We start from the raw sequence: 23,242 nt of genomic DNA on the forward strand, positions 1-23,242 counted from the left end.
AAAAAGTGCCTCAAGTAAAAGTTGCTTTGTTTTGATCATAGAATCAGAATCTGGAATAAAAATAGGGGGTTTCCTTTGGAAATGTTCGAGTTGACCCCTGGGGTTCTATGATGGGACCTTTGGGGGCACTTAATGTTTACAGAATTTTATAGGACCCTGGCATGAGTACATTATTGTCTAACCAGATATGTCAAATTTCTTGTTATTTCGGAAATATTTGAGGTCACAAAGTTAGATGAGACCCTATATATATTCAAATCGTCCAAGGATGTTTTAGTGGCTCCATGATCATTTCCCGTGCTAGTGATCGCACGAACATGATATATTAATTTTCAATGTGCTGAATTATGTTCTGATATAAACAGAAATGAAAGCAATATGTAAAGATTGTTTCCCTATATTTTGACTCGTTTGGATCACTGTGTGCTACTATTAAACATCACTTTATAATTAATTTTTGTATTATTTTTCAGCTACCAAGAAATGTATAGTCCGCAGCAAAAAACCTCCAACATGAGCATGTAAATTTATTGTGAAACGACGAAGTCTTTTGCTCCAAAATAAATGTGCAGGAGAGGACGCCGAGGTTTATCCTGGCGTGATTCGTGCCATTTAGACGTTATGTTGATTCCCTGTGCTGTTAGGCGTAGTTTCAGAATAAACTTACATGCTCATGTTGCAGGTTTTTTTGCTGCGGACTGTACATAGAAAAATTGTAATGTCTTTTGTTATTTGTTCGCATTTTGTATTATTCTTTATGCATGTATATTTTTGTTATCTATTTTTGCGTAGACCGAGTCTGACGTTTTTTTTCAACTGTTGTCCCGCAATTGTTATCCAAAATATAAGTCATTAGACCAAATTGGACACTATTTCGTTAAAATAAATGCCATCGTCAATACAGTATTTTCTTTTGTGCAAGTACTGTGCAAGACAGCGCATCTGATATATCGCGGTGACTATATGTGAATGAATCATGACACCGCTGCGATTCCGAAACGAAAGTGAATATTTAATTTAAATCTACAGAAAAAATATAGTTTCATTTTTAAAAAATTACGAATTAAGTAGACCAGTCTAGATTTCTACACCTGAATGGAACAGCAGGGGGTGTATTTAACTGGTAGTTTGTGTATTTTCTTGTCTGTGGTGGAGAGGTGTAGTCGGACAGGTCATTAGGAGGGGAAAGATTTATTACCCTGACAGTTAGGTGGTCAGACTGGTTCCTGGAAAAGGTTGAGTGTTAGGAGAGATGGTGTAGTTTCTAGAAAAAGTTGAATGATCTGTATCACGTGATTTTTAGGGGTTGTTTTTATAGGAAACTCGGTATATGTGTTAAATCGTATTCTAATATAATTTCATTTCAATGTGTATTAAAAACTTCCAAAATTAAAAATATAAAAGAAACAAACAGGATGAGGTTCCGTAAACGAACTTTCAAGAAAATGAAAGCTAAAAATGAAAGTGAAAATGTCCAAATAAATAAAAACCAAATAAGGAACTGCATATAGGTGAAAAGCCAAAAACAGAGTATATAAACATAAGAAATTGTAAACAATGGGTCAGTTTTTGGTCATTCATTGGCAGTCAGTCAGAACAGACAGAGTCGACCATTAGAACCTCATCAGGATGGACCTCAGCCTATACCGCTATAACCTTCTGTAAGTACTTATTAATTATGCCGAGAAACAACGCATAAGAAGTTCGTGCATGGAGGTCTTCTCCATGACAGGCATATTTTTGTTAAATCTGTAATCTCTATATTATTGTCATGGCCTTCTTTATGTACTACGCATTATTGTTATAACCATTCCTTTATGTAACTAATTTCATTAAATTATCAAAATGCATAAAAATAGTATTATCCTACTACCGAGTATAACAATAAGCAATCTCCCATAATCACTTATTCCAAATAGCAACAAAAAACATTATTTTAAGTTACGAAACATGGCTCCCAAATATTAGGCGAATTGCACAAAAATGAACTTCTTGTGTTTGGTTTCTTTGCGTAATTTATAGCTACATTTGGTTAACAATATTAGCACTCTGTAGATTTCATTCATTTAATTCCTATTATTATACTGTGTATAGTGTTCACGAGCCTTCTCTTAAGTTTTGTTTTGTTTGTTTGTATAATGCCACGGGCTAGAAATACCGCAATGGCAAATCAACCAATAACTGTTTCTCCTGTTCCTACAACATTAGAAATTTTCTCAGGCCTTCCAGGAGAATCTGCTGAAAAATTCATACAGTCATTTGAGCGTTTGGGTGTATTATCAAATTGGTCAGATCAGAAAAAGGTGCAGATATTTCCTCTTTGTTTGTCAAACACACCGCTGTACTGGTTTAAGTCAAAAGATGTACACTTAACCTTAAATTGGACAGATCTCAGGAAAGCCTTTTTAGAGCAGTTTTCGAGTTCAGATCCTCAGCTCACAGTGATAGATAAATATAGGTCAAGGGTTCAATTACTGGACGAATCTCTTTTGTCATAGATATATGCGAAGCAATATTTAAGTAAGCAACTTCCTCGCGAATTAACCTTTACGGAGCTACTTTCTGATATTGTTAGTGGGTTGTTACCTAAGTATATTGTGGATTTCGCTCAGCGTTCAATTGCATCATTTGATGCCTTAGTGGCGCAGGCAGAAACTTTACAAAGGGCTGAACTCTTGGCCCAAAAGCGGTTACAAACCCCTGTGTTAGAAACACCGGTTAAATCTCCTGTTAGCTCAGTAGCACCTTCGGAAGACGCTTTACAGACAATAATTTCAAAATTAGATTCACTCATGCTTTTACACAACACAATCCAAAATGCTGAGAGTAGAACTCCCACAGTGGCGTTTGCCACCAGTGAACCCTCCCCTTTTTCAAGGTCTAGAAGCAAGTCACGCAACCGTGAAAGGTCTTCCACGCCGCATAGATCTCCTTCGGCATCCAGTAATCGGCACAGATCACCGTCGGCAAATCGTCAGTGCAATCATACATATTCTACATGTGGATACCAGGATCGAATCCAATTCACGATACAAACAGTAACTAGTGCTTCTACAAGCCAAAACCAATCACCAAATTCACAATCGCGTAACACGCAACCTCCGCATCGTGGTTCACGCGGTAGAAATCGTAACAAACGTGGTTCACAGCAACAGTTTCATTTACCTTCCCCAGCTTATCCTTATGCAATGAACCCAGTATTCTTACCTCAGTACCCTTCGTTTTATCCCTTTACTCCTTTCCCTCCCCTTCCTCCTATAGGAATCAGGTTCCCTCCCATATCTCACAAAATTTTGAGCAAAAAAACGAGTAAAAGCGGGGGCCCTAGCCCCCTCACTCCCTTCAGTAGCAGCACCGACAGACTCACAACCTTCAGTACCGGCACCGACAGCCTCTCACCTTGTAGTACCGGCACCTTCACCTTCAGTCCCCTTCGTACCGGCACCTACACCGTCAGTTCCTTCAGTACCGCCGCCTACACCTTCGTTTCCCTCAGAACTTAAACCCTTCTCCTCCGTTCCTTCAGTACCCTCAGTACCGCCACCTACACTTTAAGTTCCGGAACCTTTCCCGTCAGTTCCAGTACCTACCTTACCAGTCCCTTCCCACCTCCCTAGAGTTTCTACTCCTATACAATCTCTTTCTAGTAACGTTCCTTCACCTTCCTACAATTCCTTAGCGGTGACATCACTTCCCTCAGCAGTTCCACCACCTCTACCTCCCAGTACTTGTCCTACAGGGATCCATCTCCCTGATAATGTCCCTCCTCATTCTTCTTCATCCCCCATCCGAGGTTCCTCTCCTTCTCAAACTTCTCCCTCCTCCCAGAAGTCGTCTGCTAAACAGACGACAGTACAGGTTCCATTAAGATTTCATAGACATTTACGAATGATAAATGGTCAGATAGAAGGTAAAACGTACCCAATTCTCCTTGGCAGTGGCTCAGAAGTGAATCTCATTTCTGAATATTTACTACCACCAATTGTAAAACCATTTTTTCTAAAAACGACACTTACTGGGATATCTGATATTGAGCTAGAACTAACAAAGGCAGTAACATTAAGGGTATTGTTAGGTAACCACTCCTTTACTCTTTTGTTTCGAGTATCCCCAATAACATCCATTCCTTTGCTTCTTTCGAGTCAGTTTTTACAAGATCATAGGGCCCATATAGACTATGACAAACAAATTCTCACACTTCACAGGTTTGGCATTTGCCCCTCTCACCCCCGAAATAATACGCAAACTGCTACTCTATCCCCAACTCTTGTTAACAAGGTTAAATTAGCATTTAAAACTAGATATAGCACGGTTATTCCACCGGGTCAAATGCGTTTTGTACCTTTATTATCCCCTACTCGGAACGCGCATACTACTTTTTACATAAACCAGCCAAATTTTAAAGAACTTCAAAAATGCTATACGGCTCATGTTATCCTTCATTCCTCAAACTTGTGTATTCCATTAGTTAACTTAACATCCCGTTATGTTAAATTTAAATGAAACACAGTAATAGCTTCGGGCATTTTCTTCTCACCAGACAAAAACAAAGTGAAAGTGCACACAGTTAGGAAGCTTTACGACCCAACACCAGAGCAGGTAGAAAAAAGGAAAACAGAGCGTTTGGAGAAAATAAAACCATATATAGACTTAAGTAAATTCAGAATCAATGAAGCTCTTCTCCCCCATCAGAAACAGCGACTTTTAGATTTTCTTAGTAGACATGTCACTTGCTTTCATTGGATTGAGACTGATTTTTCCTCTATCGATGCTTACGAAGTATCTTTAGACTTAATAGATAGAGTACCATTTAAAAATCCCCAGTTCGTCATTCCGCATAAATTGCGAGACAAGGTGCGCGAAAAAGTTATACAGCTTATTAATAATGGGGTGATACGTAAGTCAGACAGCCCATACCAAAATAACTTGCTTGCAGTTCCCAAACCAAACAGCGACGATCTTCGGCTAGTTTTGGACCTCAGAGTTTTATGTAAAAAAATCGGCTAGAATTTCTGGTGCAATGAGCGGTGCCACTGACACGCTAGACCAACTTAGTCATACATCATTTATGGCATCTTTGGATCTTGTATCTTCCTTGTTTCAATTGAACTTGTCTAAGGAAGATCAAGATGCTACAGCATTTTCAGTTCGAGATCTTGACTTACCACATTCGCAGTATTGTTTAACAAAAATGCCACAAGGACACTCCAATTCCACCTTAAATCTTAGGCGTGTATTAATAGTACAGTAAAATTAGGCAGAAAAACACCTAAACCCGGGCATCCAAAAAAACAAAGGTTTGGCTGTTCCAAATTATCTATTACCCTTTACTCTAAGTGTGGTAAAAAGTCTCCGCAGAAATAGTGTCGGGTTTGGGAGAGGGAAGGGGTAGAAGGAAAGATATTAGAAAATTATTTTTTCTTTTTGTTAAAGATACAGTTATATTTTTGTTCTGCAGATGTCTCTAAATTACAAAATCTCGACATTTCCTTTGCGTATTGTTATTTTTAAATCAACATGCATAATTATTATTTTAAGATTAATGTTTAAAAAAATGTAAACGACATTCTCTTGTGTATCTACAATACTTTATCTTTTACGTTTAAAACCTATTTCTGATAATTTACTATGTCTTCCAAACAAAGGCACACTGATCAAGTATAACAAGTGGTATTACCAGTAGTTGTTTCATAACAGTTTTGATTTGCTTTGTGGACGTGAAAAAGATATTATTATCATTTAAGTATGAGTTGTGTATTGTAACCTTGTGCTGATAAAGGTGGTGAACTTATTCGGTTAACTCAAAAAGGGAGAGAGAGAATAATAGAGTGTAGTGAAATTAAGCAAGATGATGTGAAGGTGAAATTCGAAAAGGAAGTAGTGTTGGAAGTGCATAAGGAGTGTCGTAGGCGCTACACTTTAAAACCCAAGCCACCCCCAACAGTTCCAAATCCTGAGCTTAGACAAACTCCACGTGCTCCATTTGACTTCAAAACACAGTGTTTCTTGTGTGGTCGCCAATGTGTGGACGTATCGAAATGTAGATATCCATACCAAGAAGAATGGAGTGAGGTACAGACAGTTGAGTTGATAAAAGGTATCCGTGAAGACGCAATAAGAAGAAATTGTGCTTGGGGACGAGAAGTACTTCTCAGACTTAGCAATGTCATTGACCTAGTCCAATGTGATGGTAGGTACCATAGATATTGTTTGTCAAGATTCAAGGTGGAAGGCTCAAGTAAACCTGGAAAGCCAGCAATTGGAGGCGGATCAATAGCAGACTCTGAAAGAGCTGCAGCATTTGATAAATTATGTCAATATTTAATTGAGAATGATGAATGCCAGTACACGTTGAAGGAATTACAAAAACTGTATAATGATCTGAACCCTAACGTGGAATCATACGATGACAGCCACCTGAAAAGAAAATTGATCGGGCGTTTTGGTTCCAACATACATGTAACAGATCTTCCCGGAAGAAGGGTCGTAATTTGCTTCAGTGGAACAGCATCCAGAATCCTGTCGGACGTCTGGTATCAAAATCGGCAAGTTGTTGAAAAAGATGATGAATTGAGAGTGATCAAAACTGCAGCAGCAATAATTCGACGAAAACTGAAATATCAAGCTTATGATTGTTCTCAGTTTCCAACTCTTGAGCAAATTCAAACGGGAAGTCCAGATCTTATTCCAGAATTACTGAAGACACTGCTTTATGAAATCATTAAGCCTACCAGGATAACAGAAGAAAATAAAAAAAGTACTGAACGGAAAACAATCGCTATTGCTCATTCCATAATTGCAGTATCTCGGCCAAAATCATTTGTGTCCCCTGTTCAATTTGGTACAGCAGTGTTCCTTCACAGAAGGTTTGGGTCCAGGCTCTTAATTGACTTACTGGCAAATATGGGGTTCTGTTCTTCTCATAACGAAATATTAAAATTCGAAAGGTCAATTACCAGTGAGGACAAATTAACCATAAATCCTTTATGCTGCTCAGGAAGGTGCTAAGCAGGGTCAGGCTTGTACGATGGTTACGTTCGATCAACCATTATATGCCAAGGCTCGGGAAATTATAGCTGCAGCCCCTCTCAGTAGCCCTCTGAACTCACTATTCATTCGCCTTGGAGGGTTTCACTTTCTCCTTTCTTTTATAGGATCAGTAGGCCACATAATGGCTGGAAGTGGTTTGGAAAAGGTGTGGAGTCAAGTATACGCAAAAAACAGCATTCCGCAAATGATGCAGGGGAAAACATATTCCAGATCTATTCGTGATTTGTTCCTAACCCAAGAAGCCCTTATAACAGTTTTCCTTGAGACACACGATCCTGATGTTAACAAGGAAGATTTAAAGGCACTCTATTCGCAATTAACTTCTTGGACAATAGGTGCTGATGAGATAGTGAGGTTTACTGCAGTCAAGAATTTAGCAAATACTTTAGATGAGCAGCTGCAGAATTTCGAGGAACATGGTAGAACACAAAAATTGTGGACTCAATTCATAGAAATGGTACATCTTATCAAGATGTTCATAAAAGCAGAGAGAACTGGAGATTTTTACCTCCATCTTTACTGTGTGCAGCAAATAGTGACTTTTCTCCATGCCACAGGACACTTGAATTATGCGAAATCGGCGCATGTGTACTTGCAAGATTGCCTACATCTACTGAGTATATTACCCGAAGAAGAGTTCGACAAATTTATCACCAGAGGGTTCTTCACCATTCGCCGAAGTAACAAATTTTGGTGCGGTGTTTGGATCGATATGACCATCGAACAAGTGTTAATGCGGGCGATGAAAAGCAGCGGTGGGTTGACTGGTGGCAGAGGAATCACTGCATCAACTATCGCTACATGGGTGAAGTCGATGCCTGTAAGCTCCAAAATCATAGAGGCAGTTGAGGGATTTGCATCTATTACTTTTGCTTTCTCAGAGCAACACGTTGAGTTACGTGATGCAAACCAGAAGCTAAATGGCAAGCACCTAAAAGTTTTAATAACTTGGTTTCGACTGCACAACCCTTTTACAAAACCTCCTCAGCTGTCTTCTCTCTCTCTACAGGTGTATTGGCTGACTTTACTACAAATTGTGACGAGGCCAGTGATATTGGTCTTTCTGCAATAAAAGAGATCGAAGAACTCAAATTCAGTGAAATCCATTTAAAAAGAAAGTATACCGTCAAATCGTTAGCAGCCGTGACAAAATCTGTCACCATCCGAAATGACACCACTCACGTCAACCCCAACCAGTTGTTCCATCGCATGGTTTGTAGTGTGAGAACAGAAGAAAATTTAAGAGAAATATTTAAATATGAACTATGTACATACCCTCCCTCACTGTTCGATGAAACTGGTTTGATGAGGAAAGGAACCAAGTCTTCAATCCTAAAAGTATTACCAAGTGCAGGAACCAATCCACCTCCTGATGATGAGATGGCACTGAGGGTATCATACGATGTACCATATGTGGTCGATGGAGGGCATCTTCTACATCGTGTTGTTTGGCAACGCCCTGCAACGTTTCAAGTAATATGCCGACAATATAGTGACTATGTTCTCTCCCATTACGGAAGAGCTACTGTCGTGTTCGATGGTTATAGGGAAGAACTCAACACAAAAGATGAGGAACATCTGCGAAGGTCTCGCTCAGCTAGCTACATAGATGTGAAAGTAGAAGACCACATTCACGTCACCTTTGGGCAGAGTGATTTCCTTGCTAACCAGAACAACAAGGAACAGTTAATATCCCTTCTGACATTACACTTGAAGGAAAGAGGGTATCATGTGCTTCAAGCATATGGGGATGCAGACACTTTGATTGTTTCGACAGCAATCGCAGAGGCTCAAAATGGGATGGAAGTGCGAGTAATAGGTGATGATACTGATCTGTTGGTTTTGTTAATTACTCTTGCTCCCCCATACTGCAGCTTACGCTTAAAGATGATTGTGCCTGGTAAAGGAAATCAGTCACATAAAATTTACAATATTCAAGAAATGCAGCATGAAATAGGGGACATGAAGGAAGTTCTGTTGTGTGTTTATGCCTTTACAGGCTGTGACTCTGTGTCCTCAATATATAGGAAAGGTAAGACAACCCCATTTAAAAAAAAAAGTTAAAAGTGATGAGGAACTCAGAAAAAAATTGCTTATTTTTAATTATCCTAATGCACAGGCAGACGATATTGCTGAAGCTGGCCATGATTTTTTTCTATCTTTATATGATTCCCGCAAGACACGAAATTTGGATGCTTTACGCACCAGATATATTTAATGACAGTTGCAAGACAGCCAGTGCAAGGTGAGTTTAAGTTAGCTACTCTACCTCCAACGAAAGCTGCAGCAAGGGAACATTCACTGAGAGTCTACCACCAAGTGCAACAGTGGAATAGATTCAAGAAAAACCCACTAAAATGGGGCTGGAAGAAGGTCAGTGGATATCTGCGTCCAACACCAACAACTCTTGCTGCTGCTCCAGAATGGTTGCTATGCCTCATCTCTTGTTCATGCACAGAAGAGTGTTTAATCGACTGTGATTGCCGAAGAAGTGTCCTTCAGTGCACAACCATGTGTACTAACTGCGCTGGATATGGATGGAGTAATACAGATTTTGCCACTGATTCTGATGCGGAAGAAGATGTGATGACAGATGACGAGGATATGCAAGAATTTTCTGAAACAAATTCAGATAGTGATGAGAATGATGAAAAGAAATGAAAACTCTCTGTGCTTAATGCGTTAAGGTAATAATTTTCGTTTTAGGTTTGTCTAATTATATATGTTTTTTTACTTTCCATACAGTAAACTCTAATTATCCTTGTAATTGGTTGGCGCGGCAATCTTATACCGGATAGTGCGCAAAATGGACAAAGAAGAATACATCTACACGAAATTTCTTTTGGACATTTTAATCGATCATTTGAAAACAGACACATGTTATGTGGAGCTACAATGCATACCTCTTCTAAATGTCAAATTGAATTGAAATTTACAGGTGAATCTCTACAAATAACATTATTACTACCTAAACAGACAAGTTTGTTGATTTTCTTTCTCATAAAAAAGTCCACTGGCTTTGTTTTTAAGTGTTAAAATACCTTTTCCTTTTTGTGATTTTATTTTCCTATGTAGATTTTCTTCAGTAAAGAAGATCGCGGATAATCGAGAGATTACTGTATTTGTTTTATAGGTGTCAAGCATATAGATTAGATGTCAAGGATTGTATATCAGAGTATTACTTATATTATGAATATGCTTTTGATCAACAATATTATCATTTTTCTAAACTAATTTCAACAACTCATACCAACCCCCCGCCCCCCTCTCCCCTCCAAAACCCGACAGTCTTTTGGCGGAGACTTTTTACCACATTTAAAGTAAAGTGTAATGAACAATGTGGAACACTCAAACCTTTGTTTTTTTGGATGTGCGGGTTCGGAGCTAATTTTACTGTACTATAAAAGACATTTTTCAACACATTTCACCGTCGCAATTGGTATTGTATGTCGATGATTTCCTTAGTATCGGACGAACATTTAAGGACCTCTTAGACTCATTAGACAAAATACTCACCCTGGCAGGAAAATATGCATTACTTTTCAGTTTAAAGAAATCTGTCTTTGGGGTGCAAGAGGTCAAATTTTTGGGTCATGTCATTTCAAACGGTAAAATGAAACCCAACCCTGCAAAACTAAAGCCATTCTAGCTTTGCCACGTCCGACTACGGTCAAACAATTGAAATCTTTCTTGGCAATGGTAAATTACTACAGAAACTTTTACGCAAACCTGTCATTAATGGCAGCACCTCTTTATAATGCGCTAAAAGGCAATCCACGAAAACTTCATTGGACGGATGAGATGACGTTGGCGTATGAGAAAATTAAAACAGCTATTACGCAAGAACCGATATTAGAAATATTTTCAACTGAAAATACAGAGCATTTACTAATGACTGATAGCAGTTCACTGGGAATCGGTTCAGTGTTAATGCAAAAACGCAACGATTCTACCATTTGGCGCCCCGTCGCCTATGTATCTGCGCGCCATCCCGCTCGCGTTAAACCACTACCTATATATGAACAAGAGTTATTTTCCATTTACTATTCCTTACAAAAGTTTAGAAAGTATTTATTAGGAGCCCCATTCACAATATTAACGGATAATTCAGCCTTGTTAGCACTTAGAGACACTGCGAACTTATCCCCAAAACTTTTACGATGGACAGATTTTATTTTTCAATTTCAATTTAAATTAGCCTTAATTAAAAGTGCACAAAATTGTATAGCTGACCTATTGTCACGACAACCTCTCGAATTTGATAGTCAGGACTTACACCTACTTGAACCAGAATCCCACTCCCTTCAACTGTTGGCCCTCACTAAAGACACGGATATTGCTAAGTTACAAAGGCAGGATAAGTTTTTTTCGAAAATTATTCATGTCTTACAAGTAGATGACAAGCAACATCCCAAGTACACCACGTGGAACAAACAATTCTTCTTCAAATATAACATTTTACATCGCCGTTACTTTTACAATAACAGTCACCGAGCATTATTATGCATCCCGAGTAAATTGAAAAACACAATATTTGAAGAATTGCATACATCTTCTACAATCCATCCAGGTTTTCAAAAGGTGTACTTGTTAATACGTTCAAGATATTTTATTCCTAATTTGAAACCGTGGTTGTAGCTATGCTAAAATACGTGGTTGTCTTGACTGTGCTAGATATCGACGGGCTTATACAAAAACGAACATACACGTTCAGACTTATCCACCCATGACGTTATTCCAGGCCTTCTACATAGATGCTTGTGGGAAATTACCCACCAGTCATGATGGGAAAAATTACTTTTATGTCGCCATTGATGCTGCGACATCGTTTGCCATAACGAAGGCAGTAGCTAATATCACAGCTAATACATTCATTGAGTTTCTCATGAACGACATCATCATTCCACTGGGAACTCCCCAAGTAATTTATTGTGACCAGGCCTCTGCTCACACCGCCTTAAAGACAAAGCAATTTTTGAAAGCATTAAACATTGAAATTAAGTACTGTCTCCCTGCGGCTCATCGATCCATTGGAAAAGTGGAAATAAAAATTCAAAATTTACAACAATCGCTTAGGTTTTTGACACGATCGGATCAAACCCATTGGACTGATCATCTTCAAAAGGCCACCGCCAGTTGTAACCAGACTCCCTTAACGCAACTTGGCGTCTCAGCATTTCAACTGGTCTTTGGACTATCCCCCACCTTCCCCATCGATCAATTACTCAGTATTCCCCGTGAAGACTTAGACAATCAAACCCGATTGGCTGAACTTCTAGAATTACGTTCCCTTGTTAATTATAAACGAAACGAACATTTTTAAAACATGAAACAAAAAGTTGAGTCTGATAAAATTCCTACTGTCTTTTACCCACAACAGTTAGTTTTAATTAAAAGAATTCATAGGAAAACAGGACAGTCAGACACACTTTTGCCCGCCTTTCATGGCCCTTATAAAATCATTCAACAGCTAGATGCAAATTCCTATTTAGTGGAAATTGATAATAGTCAAAAACCGATAGCAAAAGAAAGATTAAAATTGTATATCCCACCACCAGAACCCCAGGATCCGGCATTCGTTCTGTAATACAAGCAATTTCTTAAATCATAAAATCCTTGGAAATTCCGTTGTCAAATGGCATTCTCACATACAAACAAATGACAATACAATATATCCATATAATTACAATAGACAAGTAATTCCAAATAAATTCATTTCGCGTTTTACAAACTCCCAATTCATTTATTTTCTTTTTCTAAAAAAAGAAAGAAAAAGAAAAAAAACACGCATCAATACTTAAGAGTCCGCTCTCCCTACTTTTTCGCTAAAATCCTCCCTGCAATAACCAAACCCTCCCTTCTTGTTGTCGATTCTAAATCATGCATCACAGCCAACACGCAATCTCTCTTGCATTCAGCACCCGGACTCTAGCATTCCATAGTTCACATTTCTCCCCCCACCACGGCACGATGACCTGTTTCCCTCTGCTGCTACAACACTACCACTCTCCCCTCGCGCTGAACTCCCAAACACTTCCTCATTGCTTGCATACAATCTCCCCTCCAACAACTTAATGAGCCCACCTTATGGTCACCCTTTTACTTTATTTTGAATTGTTTCGTTTTGTTTTGTTGGTCCTTTTTTTTCATTAATAAAGGGAATGGGTTAACTAAGGAATAGGGATATATTACTTGTTTTTTCTAGGTTATACAATCATTTACATTTCATATTATATATATATATATATATATATATATATATATATATATATATATATATATATATATATATATATATATAAAATTTTCATCCACCCTGTGGTAGGTTGTGATCTTAGCCCCCACTAGATGTATTACACCATTTACGGTTGCAACATCAAATTCCTCTGGCTTGACTCAGGTACTAAACAGGATATTCACATTCCTCAACAAATATATATTAACAAAAATAAATTATTCACCCCATCACAAACAAACAAAGAAATTTTCAGCAGATCTTCATCGTGTTTTAAGTTACGTTGTGTTTATTAATAATTTGCTTATACAAACATTCAAACAAAACAAAAATCACACGGGTTGTGAACACTAGATTTCATATTAAGTATCTCCATCTAAATTTCCCTCCTTCTAACTAGTGCTAATATTGAGTAACTAAAAAAAGCTTGAAAGTCCTTACTCCCACAAAAGATAGCACTCCATCCCTAACACCATACCCTTTACTACAACCCTTTGCCTGATACCGTTGGTGATGCCGTTCCTGCTACCAGAAGACGCTATGGCCAGCCAGACGTCCTGTTTCCAGAAGACGTTGGGATCTCTACATATTCCCATACATCAGCCAAGTTCATCGCCGCAGACGAAACCACTCTTCAAGCTGCACTGAAGCCGCAGTCATGTCCACCAGGCGCACAACCACCAAGTTCATCGCAGTAGACGCAACCACTCTTCAAGCTGCAGTGAAGCCGAAATCCTGTTTACCAGGCGCAGAACCAGAAATGTTCATCGCCGCAGATGCAGTTGAGTCGCCGTCTAGTCCTAAGGTACACACCAAGTAAAAGTTCATCGCAGCAGATACTACTACTCCAGTTGTCAAGCTGATGTTCATCGCCACAGAACACACCAATTCAGGAATTTTTGCAACATGGTGTCCAGTTCCCCCTTACCACCACCATGCCCAAGTTCACCGCAGCAGATGTAACATCCCCAGCACATCATTCATGTGGACCTCACAGAAAAACGACGTTCCAGTAAGAAGTCTCCATCTAGCATTGCTGTGTGTAGACATCTCCAATCCTGGCTCCTTTCTTCATATCTGGAAGACACCTGTTACCTTCCAGCGGACGTTCCCAGGTTCTTGCTTATGGTCCTTGGTTCGAGGACATACATTGATTCATTCCTTCCCTGTGCCTCCCTTGTGTTTTGAACTACCATACTCAGCATAATTACGATGCTTAGACATTGTTCGTTCGAAGTGTAAATTGACAGTAGACAGCAGGCTTAGTACTGATATTGTTCCCTGCCATGCACGAAAAGATTGGTTCTTACCATCGCAGATTTTTTTCAGTGACTGGTTCTTCAAGGAACACTCACTTCTTCATAAAATGGACTGGTTTGATATCCAGCATATAGTGTTGTGTATTGAAGTTTTGTTTTAGTGTACTTTTTTATATATTTTCATTACAGGTGAAAAACCATGCCTCTCCAAGTACGAAGTTGATTGAGATGCATTTCATTTTGTTCTTACAGTAAACTTTCAGTGCTCCTCGCTTCGTACAGTGTTCCACAGGCCGGCGATATATAGTGTTGAACACTCCAATGTGTATTAAAAATATATTTATATCTAAAGTAAGGAGAGAGCATACAAGTAACCAATGACTTTAAAAAGAACTTGGTTCATTAAAATTTTTTCCCAGAAGAGGAAATGTAATATAATTTCATTTCAATGTGTATTAAAAACTTCCAAAATTAAAAATATAAAAGAAACAAACAGGATGAGGTTCCGTAAACGAACTTTCAAGAAAATGAAAGCTAAAAATGAAAGTGAAAATGTCCAAATAAATAAAAACCAAATAAGGAACTGCATATAGGTGAAAAGCCAAAAACAGAGTATATAAACATAAGAAATTGTAAACAATGGGTCAGTTTTTGGTCATTCATTGGCAGTCAGTCAGAACAGACAGAGTCGACCATTAGAACCTCATCAGGATGGACCTCAGCCTATACCGCTATAACCTTCTGTAAGTACTTATTAATTATGATGAGAAACAACGCATAAGAAGTTCGTGCATGGAGGTCTTCTCCATGACAGGCATATTTTTGTTAAATCTGTAATCTCTATATTATTGTCATGGCCTTCTTTATGTACTACGCATTATTGTTATAACCATTCCTTTATGTAACTAATTTCATTAAATTATCAAAATGCATAAAAATAGTATTATCCTACTACCGAGTATAACAATAAGCAATCTCCCATAATCACTTATTCCAAATAGCAACAAAAACCATTATTTTAAGTTACGAAATAGTATGCCTAGCATACTCCATAGAGCAGCAATGCTGTGATCATATTAATTACTTTTTATTCTTTCGTTTTATTAAAGAAAACTCAGAGGAATTATATTCCGAAAATTAAGAACGCGTAGAACAGCTATGATGTGATCACATTAATTATTTTATTTATTACATAATATTATTTTATTTCATTTGTTCGCATGCTAAATCATATTCTGTAGAACAGCTATGCTGTGACCATATTAAAAATGGTGGAGGGAATAAACTTAATTCATGCGGGGCACATTATAGATTCTCCGTCTGAAAGACGTCGTATACGTAGTACATATACAGAGCCTGGTTTTCGTACGTCTTTCGCTGGTAAACTCGACATGAACTGAACTTTTCGCACGCTTTTTGGAAACTGGTTGGCCGAGAGTGAAAGATGGCGTTGTCGTTATGACCTTATAGATGCATGTTAAAACATGAAGACAAATACAAAAGAAAACTGGCACCGTGTGTGGTAGACATCACAGAGTGCCTACAGAGTAATAGAAACAAGTTTGGCGCCAGAGTAGGTGAACATAAGACATTGTCGGTGGAGAATACAAAGAAGATTAAGGTTGAAGTAGGTGAACATGCTGAAGCATGCCCCTATTCAAATTAATAAGAGAAAAGAAGTTTGGCGCCACGAATGGCAAACACATGATTACCTTGCGGGTATAAAAATACTTTAAATACGACCTATACCGGGAAATATATAGAGAGACATCATGCATCTCTTTGAGAAAGAGGAACCCTACCAACTTAACACTGAAGCAATATCCGATGCTGAAACAGAAATATACGAATCATCATCAGATGAAGAATATGATTTTGATGCAATAGAATCACCATACTAACAACAGTTTTACCAACCCCACCGTCATCTCCAGTTGTGTTATGAAGAACATCACAATTTTGGGGTGTAGATTGTTGTTGTAATAGTCAAAAGTTGGACCGTGAATGTATAAAGAAGGCTATTGTAAAATGGGATTTCAACGACACATTAATATCCGACAGATGTACAGAAGGATCTCTTCATGATTTTGCGCATGATTGTATGAATATACACCCAAAGTCATTGGAAACCCGTGCTTGGAGTATTATAGGAAGTCCTAGTATTGAAGGACTTCACACAAATATTATGAAAAATCAGGATGTGCATATCGTAATGCACAACAGTTGAATTATTGGTGAAAATATGAAAGATCAACAGAATTAACTAATGCATTATCAAGATTGTAATGCTTTTATCTTAGGAATTGTAAATAAAATGCAGGGATGTAACTTTTAAAAAGAATATTGAAAAATTACAAAATTTTTGTATGTATGATAAAAAATAAAAAATCTAAATATATAATAAAAGTAAACAAAATTGTAAATATATAATAAAAAATTAAAAATTAAAAAATATTTTTCTTTTTTTAAAAAATTGTTTACATGTTTATAAACGATATCATCATTCTTTTTCAAATTCTCCTTGTTAAAAATTTTCAAACATTTTTGAAATGAATGAATGCGCATAATATGATGCAAAAAGAATAAAACAAAATATCCGCACAATACAGAGTGGTGCGGATATTGATATTGATGATTATTAGTAAAGTACATTTTAATATTTTTTTGATAAAAAGTTTTTTATTTCCTTGGGAATGTCTACAGCAAGACAGTCAAAGTAATAGCCATGTTTTTTCTCATCAATGTACACTGCAACCCAATGCGAACCAGCAGAATCATATGTATCGAGAATAATCACAAGTGCAGCAGGAGGTTCTACCATTACGGGAAGTCTGTCAATAAGGAAAATCCAGTAATACTTGCACCAGTCACTTTATCACTTAGTAACACTTTTAACAATTCGTCACTATACATGATGAAAATTATTTTTAATCGTAGTAGGTATGTAACTATCACTGTTATTCACATGTAACACAGTCACACACTTTTACATATTCACTATACAGTAATGGTTCATGAACAGTGCACCTATATTGCCCAAAACGATGTTTATTATGTGCACACCGATGAACGTAAAAACTTAGAGCAGTATACTTTGGATAGTTTATTTCTTCTAAATTTGCAACATCTCTTTGAAGAATTTCTTGAAGAAAACACTTTTTGGTTATTCCGTATGTGTATATGATTGTAGTATTTGAATAATATGTTTGAAGTAATTCCTTAAGATGTGAATATTCTACATCGCCTTCGTGCCAGGTAATGCCATACACATTCTCACCTAGATATTTGTTTGTAGTTATGATCGCCTCAGCTAACTTATTTAAAGGAAATGGTGGTGTAAATATCCAATTTTGGAGAATGGGAAAGTCAGGATTTACAATGGTTAGCTCCTTTACAATAAACTCATCTTCATTACCGTGATAGGCAGAGAAATGTACAACAACCCTCATCGTACTCAACTGAATATATTAAAAGGTGTTATCAGTATAAATATTTCTATCTTTGTCTACTTGTGCTAAGGAATTGAATTGTGCATACACAATGCATGTAACAGGTGCAGTTAAAGTGTCTGAAAATGATACTTTTAAATTTACAGGGGAATCCAGTACTACATCCCATGTGTTTTCATCTAAAGTTGTTGTTGAAGATAGAATAAAAGTATACAGAGGATATCCGTTTGGATGCTCATCAAGAGTAACAGTATGTGAATAATTTTGATAATATATACTAATACCTGAAATCAAAGTATAGTAACTTAGAAGGTATAAATTGTTATTAAAATCAGGAGTGAGGGGGTTGGGAGGAAATGATTTTGAGACGACTTCTAGTTGCAGTTTGTTAACGTTAAAGTTTCGAATTTCAAAGGGATTAATATGTGATTTCCCATTGAAGACTGTGTTGGAGATGAAACCAATAACCAGGCCTTTAGGAACATTACCAAAGAAGACATTATCAATGTTGTAAGATTTTACTTGTGCAGGTATAGTATAAGATCTTCTCTTCACTCCCGTCAGACGTAACTTGGCCGTTTCCGAAAACATTCGTGTATTTAATTGCATAGCTAAATCCGCGGCTACACCAATGCGTCGTACATGAAGAATAACTTCCTCAAGTGCAACATTATAACTTGTATTTTCACTACACATTAAGCAAAAATTATCTTTACTACGATGTAATTTTACACGTAAACTTACTTTGTTAGGGAGCATACGATCTAAATTTACAATATCAGTATGAAGACGTCCATACGTCATATATCAGTATGAAGACGTTTCAAGAGATTTACTATTTTTCACCTTATTAGCACGTATTTGAAAACCAACATTTCTATTATCTAATTTATTAAAATATTTTGCAGTATCTTTATGCCACATGACATGCTAAATCTGTTCCAGAAGCATCATAAGAATTTAATGTTTCAATGTATGCACGATAAGGATAAGATCCTGATGAAGAACTAATTAAATTATCATTTAACGAAATATCAATTTGAGTAAATAAAGAATGTAAGAAATTATTTACTGGTGCAACAGTATCATCTTGAGTTAAGGTCGTACCATCAGCTTTAGTAATTTTAAAACGTACATAAAGATATAGGTATGCAGGATGAATAAATTCTCCTGTTTCTCCAGGAATAACAAATTCAATATGTCCTTCTGAGGTTAATGTAGAAATAAGACGACATTCAGCATTTGTAGTTGCTTCAATAGCTGTTTGTGCCATTGGTATAGAAAAGAAATCAAATTCATTGGTACAACATTCAAAACTATTTGAATTTAGGAGCGCAATTATGAAAAGACGTCGTGTATATGTTTATGTTTTATTGGTGGTCCAAACTTTACAATTGCAGGAGCCTTCCTCTTTTGTGGCCGTTCTTGCCGTTACCAGTTAGCAACTGTCAGACTATTAATGGCTTTTGTCTTTAAACTATCAGTTTCTTTTAGACGCGCACGTACAGATTCTTTAAATGGACGATTTTCTAATAATCACCCGCAACTTGCATACCCGTTTGTAATGCCTGACGTCCTAGTTTTTGCACCTTGTTTAAGAAATGGTAAAGCAAAACGAAATAACCCTTTAAATAAACTACCTTTCCCATGTTCCCTTTGATATACAGGTCCTGAAAAATATGGTATTATACGTCCACGATGATAAGTAACACGTCTTGCTCTCATCTTTACTATTATTATTATTTAGCAGAAGCAGGAGAGCGTTTGAAATGTAGTGTTACCGTCAGTGTCCCAGAACGAATTGGCAAATTTCGCCTGCATGATCTTTTAATAGTATTTCGATTGTGTTAAAACAAAATTTTGCAAGTGGCATATAATGAATATCTTTAAAGGTAATTGTTGGAACTTTTCCGTATTTAATATCAGAGATTGTGCTATACGTAATAATGGTGGTTTTGAATAACCGAAAAATTGATATTGTATAATATCTGTATAAATAAAAAATGATGTGGAAATCCGATATCTATGTATGGTGGTTTGAATCCATGAGATTCTTTAACAATATCTGATTTTTCAGAAAAACCTAATTGTAAAGCTAATGTAGGCGACAATGTAACTTGTTCTACACGTTATCACATTCAACATGCACAACATTTGAAAAACTAAATCTTATAAAAGTTGATATTGCGTTTAACTCTTCTACTAAATGATGAACGGATGGATAATATCCAAGAAGAATTTTACTTTTTATAGGAACTGCATTTTTAAATTTGTACCATATAACATTTTAACCTTCGGTAACATTATAACATGTTAATGGAATATGAATTTCAGTTAATCCTACATGCCAATCGGGTTCGGATAAACGATTATTGTTTTTAATTGATTAATAAAATGTGTTGGACTATTTGTAGGATATACATCTGCACTAGCATTTGAAACTAATGTAATGTAAAAACTATCATCAATACTTTCCGAAATCATTTTCGTTTAAAGTGAAGTGTTAAGTTTGAAGTTCCAAAACGAAATGGTAATTTTAATCCTTGTTCATCTTTTAAGTTTACTTCTATCGTATCAAAATATTTGTTTTCAACTTTAATATAATGCGGTAAGCGAAACACAAAAGATTTTACATGACCGTGTTGTACATTATATACACTAAGTTTTCGAACTAATGGTCCTATATTATTTGTTGTTTTACAATATAAATGCAAACATTAATTGTATTGGGAATATAATAGTCTAAATCACATGGAAATTTTCCACGTGCTAATATTAAACCAGCATTTCTAACTTTTGTGTATATAACATTTTTAATATCAAGTGTACTTAATGAATAAATCCAAAAATTTATTTTAATCCCGGTGTAATACCTATCATACATTAATCTAATTTTAAGGAATGTTTAATAACAATTTGATTTTTATTTTGTGAATAATGTAACATACGAACATTTTCAGGAATCAACTGTAGAATAGATTGAATTGATGAATAATATCCCGGTGTTATTGGAACATGGTGGTGGTCAACTTTATCATCGATAACACTAGTAATTATAATTTCTTCATTTTCACCAACATTATAAAAACTCCACGGAATATTAATTTGTGTTAATGCAACACCCCATTCCTCATCACTTAAATGAATAGGTTGTGCTAATTTAACTTGAAACGATGATGTAGTATTATTATCAAAAGATTGCTACTTGCATTTGAAGGAAGAGTAACGTAAAAGCTATGTGTGAAGTTCGAGTTCATTTTGCAAACTGAATAGAATCTGATCTAATCTATTAATTCATACTTGATGGATATCCCAACCATTTTACATACATGCATCCATTTTTACGTTTCAATACTTTTTCAATGAGATATGTTTTCTTTGAATTTATAATTACTTTTTGTGCATAAAATATTCCTTCAATTTCTTCTCCATTCCTATCTTTTAATTTATAAGTCACAGGATTTAATACATTTATCTACAATAAATATTTCTTGTGACCATTTAGGTAAACATCCTTTTTCTAATACATTTATACTTACTAACAGGAACATAATCACCCGGACTAAAATTGCAAGTTATATTCTTTTTATTTTCGTGTAATGTTTCCCACACTTGATTCACATTGGAATCATTTACTTGAGCAGGTGCAATTTCAATACATGAATGGTATGAGTGATTATTATTATTTACAATTTGATCTAATACATTAATATAACGATAAGTATTCTTTGCAGTAAAATAACGATAAATCTTTCTTTTAATGTTCATATAAAACGTTCTGCTAACGCGCATTTAATTTCGGAATGAACACTATAATGATTAATTTCATATTCTTTAAACAATTGTTTTACATGACGATTATAAGATTCACCACCTAAAACTGTTTGTACGTTAAACAGGGCAAGTTGAATTTTTTTTAAAAATTGTTATTGCTTTTACCATTTCAGAACCTTTTTTGTTTTTAATGGAACACAATATGCATAACGTGAAAACATCAATTCGACATAATATATATTTATAATTATTATTATACTTTGCAATATTTTGCATATCTGCTAAGTCCATTTGTAACGTTTCATTTGGTGCACTAACATAATACTTTTTACGTTCAAAAACTTTACGAGCTGGTACATAAAATTTATAAGCATCTTGAGAAGCTAATCATTTTTAATTTTCTTTTTAGATAACTTTGTTTTGCGTTGTAATGTTTGTATATTTGATAAAGAATCAGGATTTGAATAATCATAATATATTTTTGATAATTTTGTCATTTTACATACTATATTCTTTTCAATGTTTAAATAAATTAGTTACTACTGCAGGACTAGGTGACTTTCTTACGTTACGAATACGTTGTCTACTACTACTATTCACTTTTGATGCTGGTGTGCTAATAGGTGTACCAAGAAATTCTTTAGGAACATTAAGATCTAATAAATTTTTAAATTCATGAATACTTATAGGATCTTGATTCTTTTCTTGTACGAACAACATCATTTACTAAATCTATAATATTTGAACTTGGTAATGTCTTTCCATGAATACGTACTGTACCAGACTTATCCCACTGAATTTTATCAGAACTTGTCAGCTGTTTTGATAATAGATCTGTTTTCTTACGAAGTGTTTTCGGTGCTGACTGTAAAATGTCTGATACAAATGGTAAAATAAAAGTATTGCTATCTTGTTTGGAAGTTGATGATGCTGAGGATTTTTCTTCTTGAATTACAGGTAAAGTAATAGGTTTATGTGAAGATGAAGTATACTGTAAATATCGATGCAAAGCTTGTTGGTATTATTTCCACTTTTGTTGTACACTAAGATCACGACGTTTTAAAATGTTATTCATTTCTTCATCTAAACGTGACAGATGTGAATCTATGGATTTAAGATTCGATTGAATTTCATGTACAGCATTTTCAGAAACCAAAATCTTTTTACGTAATTCTGACGTACATAACGACTAAAATACTGCTTCCTACTGCTGCAAAAAGTGGTCCAAAGATTAACGGTAGAAGCGCACTACCTTTTTGTAGTAACAACTTCTTTTTCTTCAATGCAGTACGCTGCTGAGATAGAGCACGTAAGATTTTTTATGTCTACGTAAACGTTGCTTCTGACGAGAATTTAAAAGGATGTTCCTTCTATTGTGTTTTAGCTACTTGAGATATTGTTCTTATTAAATCCCCTGAAGCATTTTGTAAAGTTTGTTTCCGTTTTGTATTCTCTCATTTGCACAGAGCACGGAG

This window comes from Thermobia domestica, chromosome 14 (assembly GCF_964235325.1).
Source record: "Thermobia domestica chromosome 14, izTheDome1.hap1.1, whole genome shotgun sequence".
In the NCBI taxonomy this organism is placed as follows: Eukaryota; Metazoa; Arthropoda; class Insecta; order Zygentoma; family Lepismatidae; genus Thermobia; species Thermobia domestica.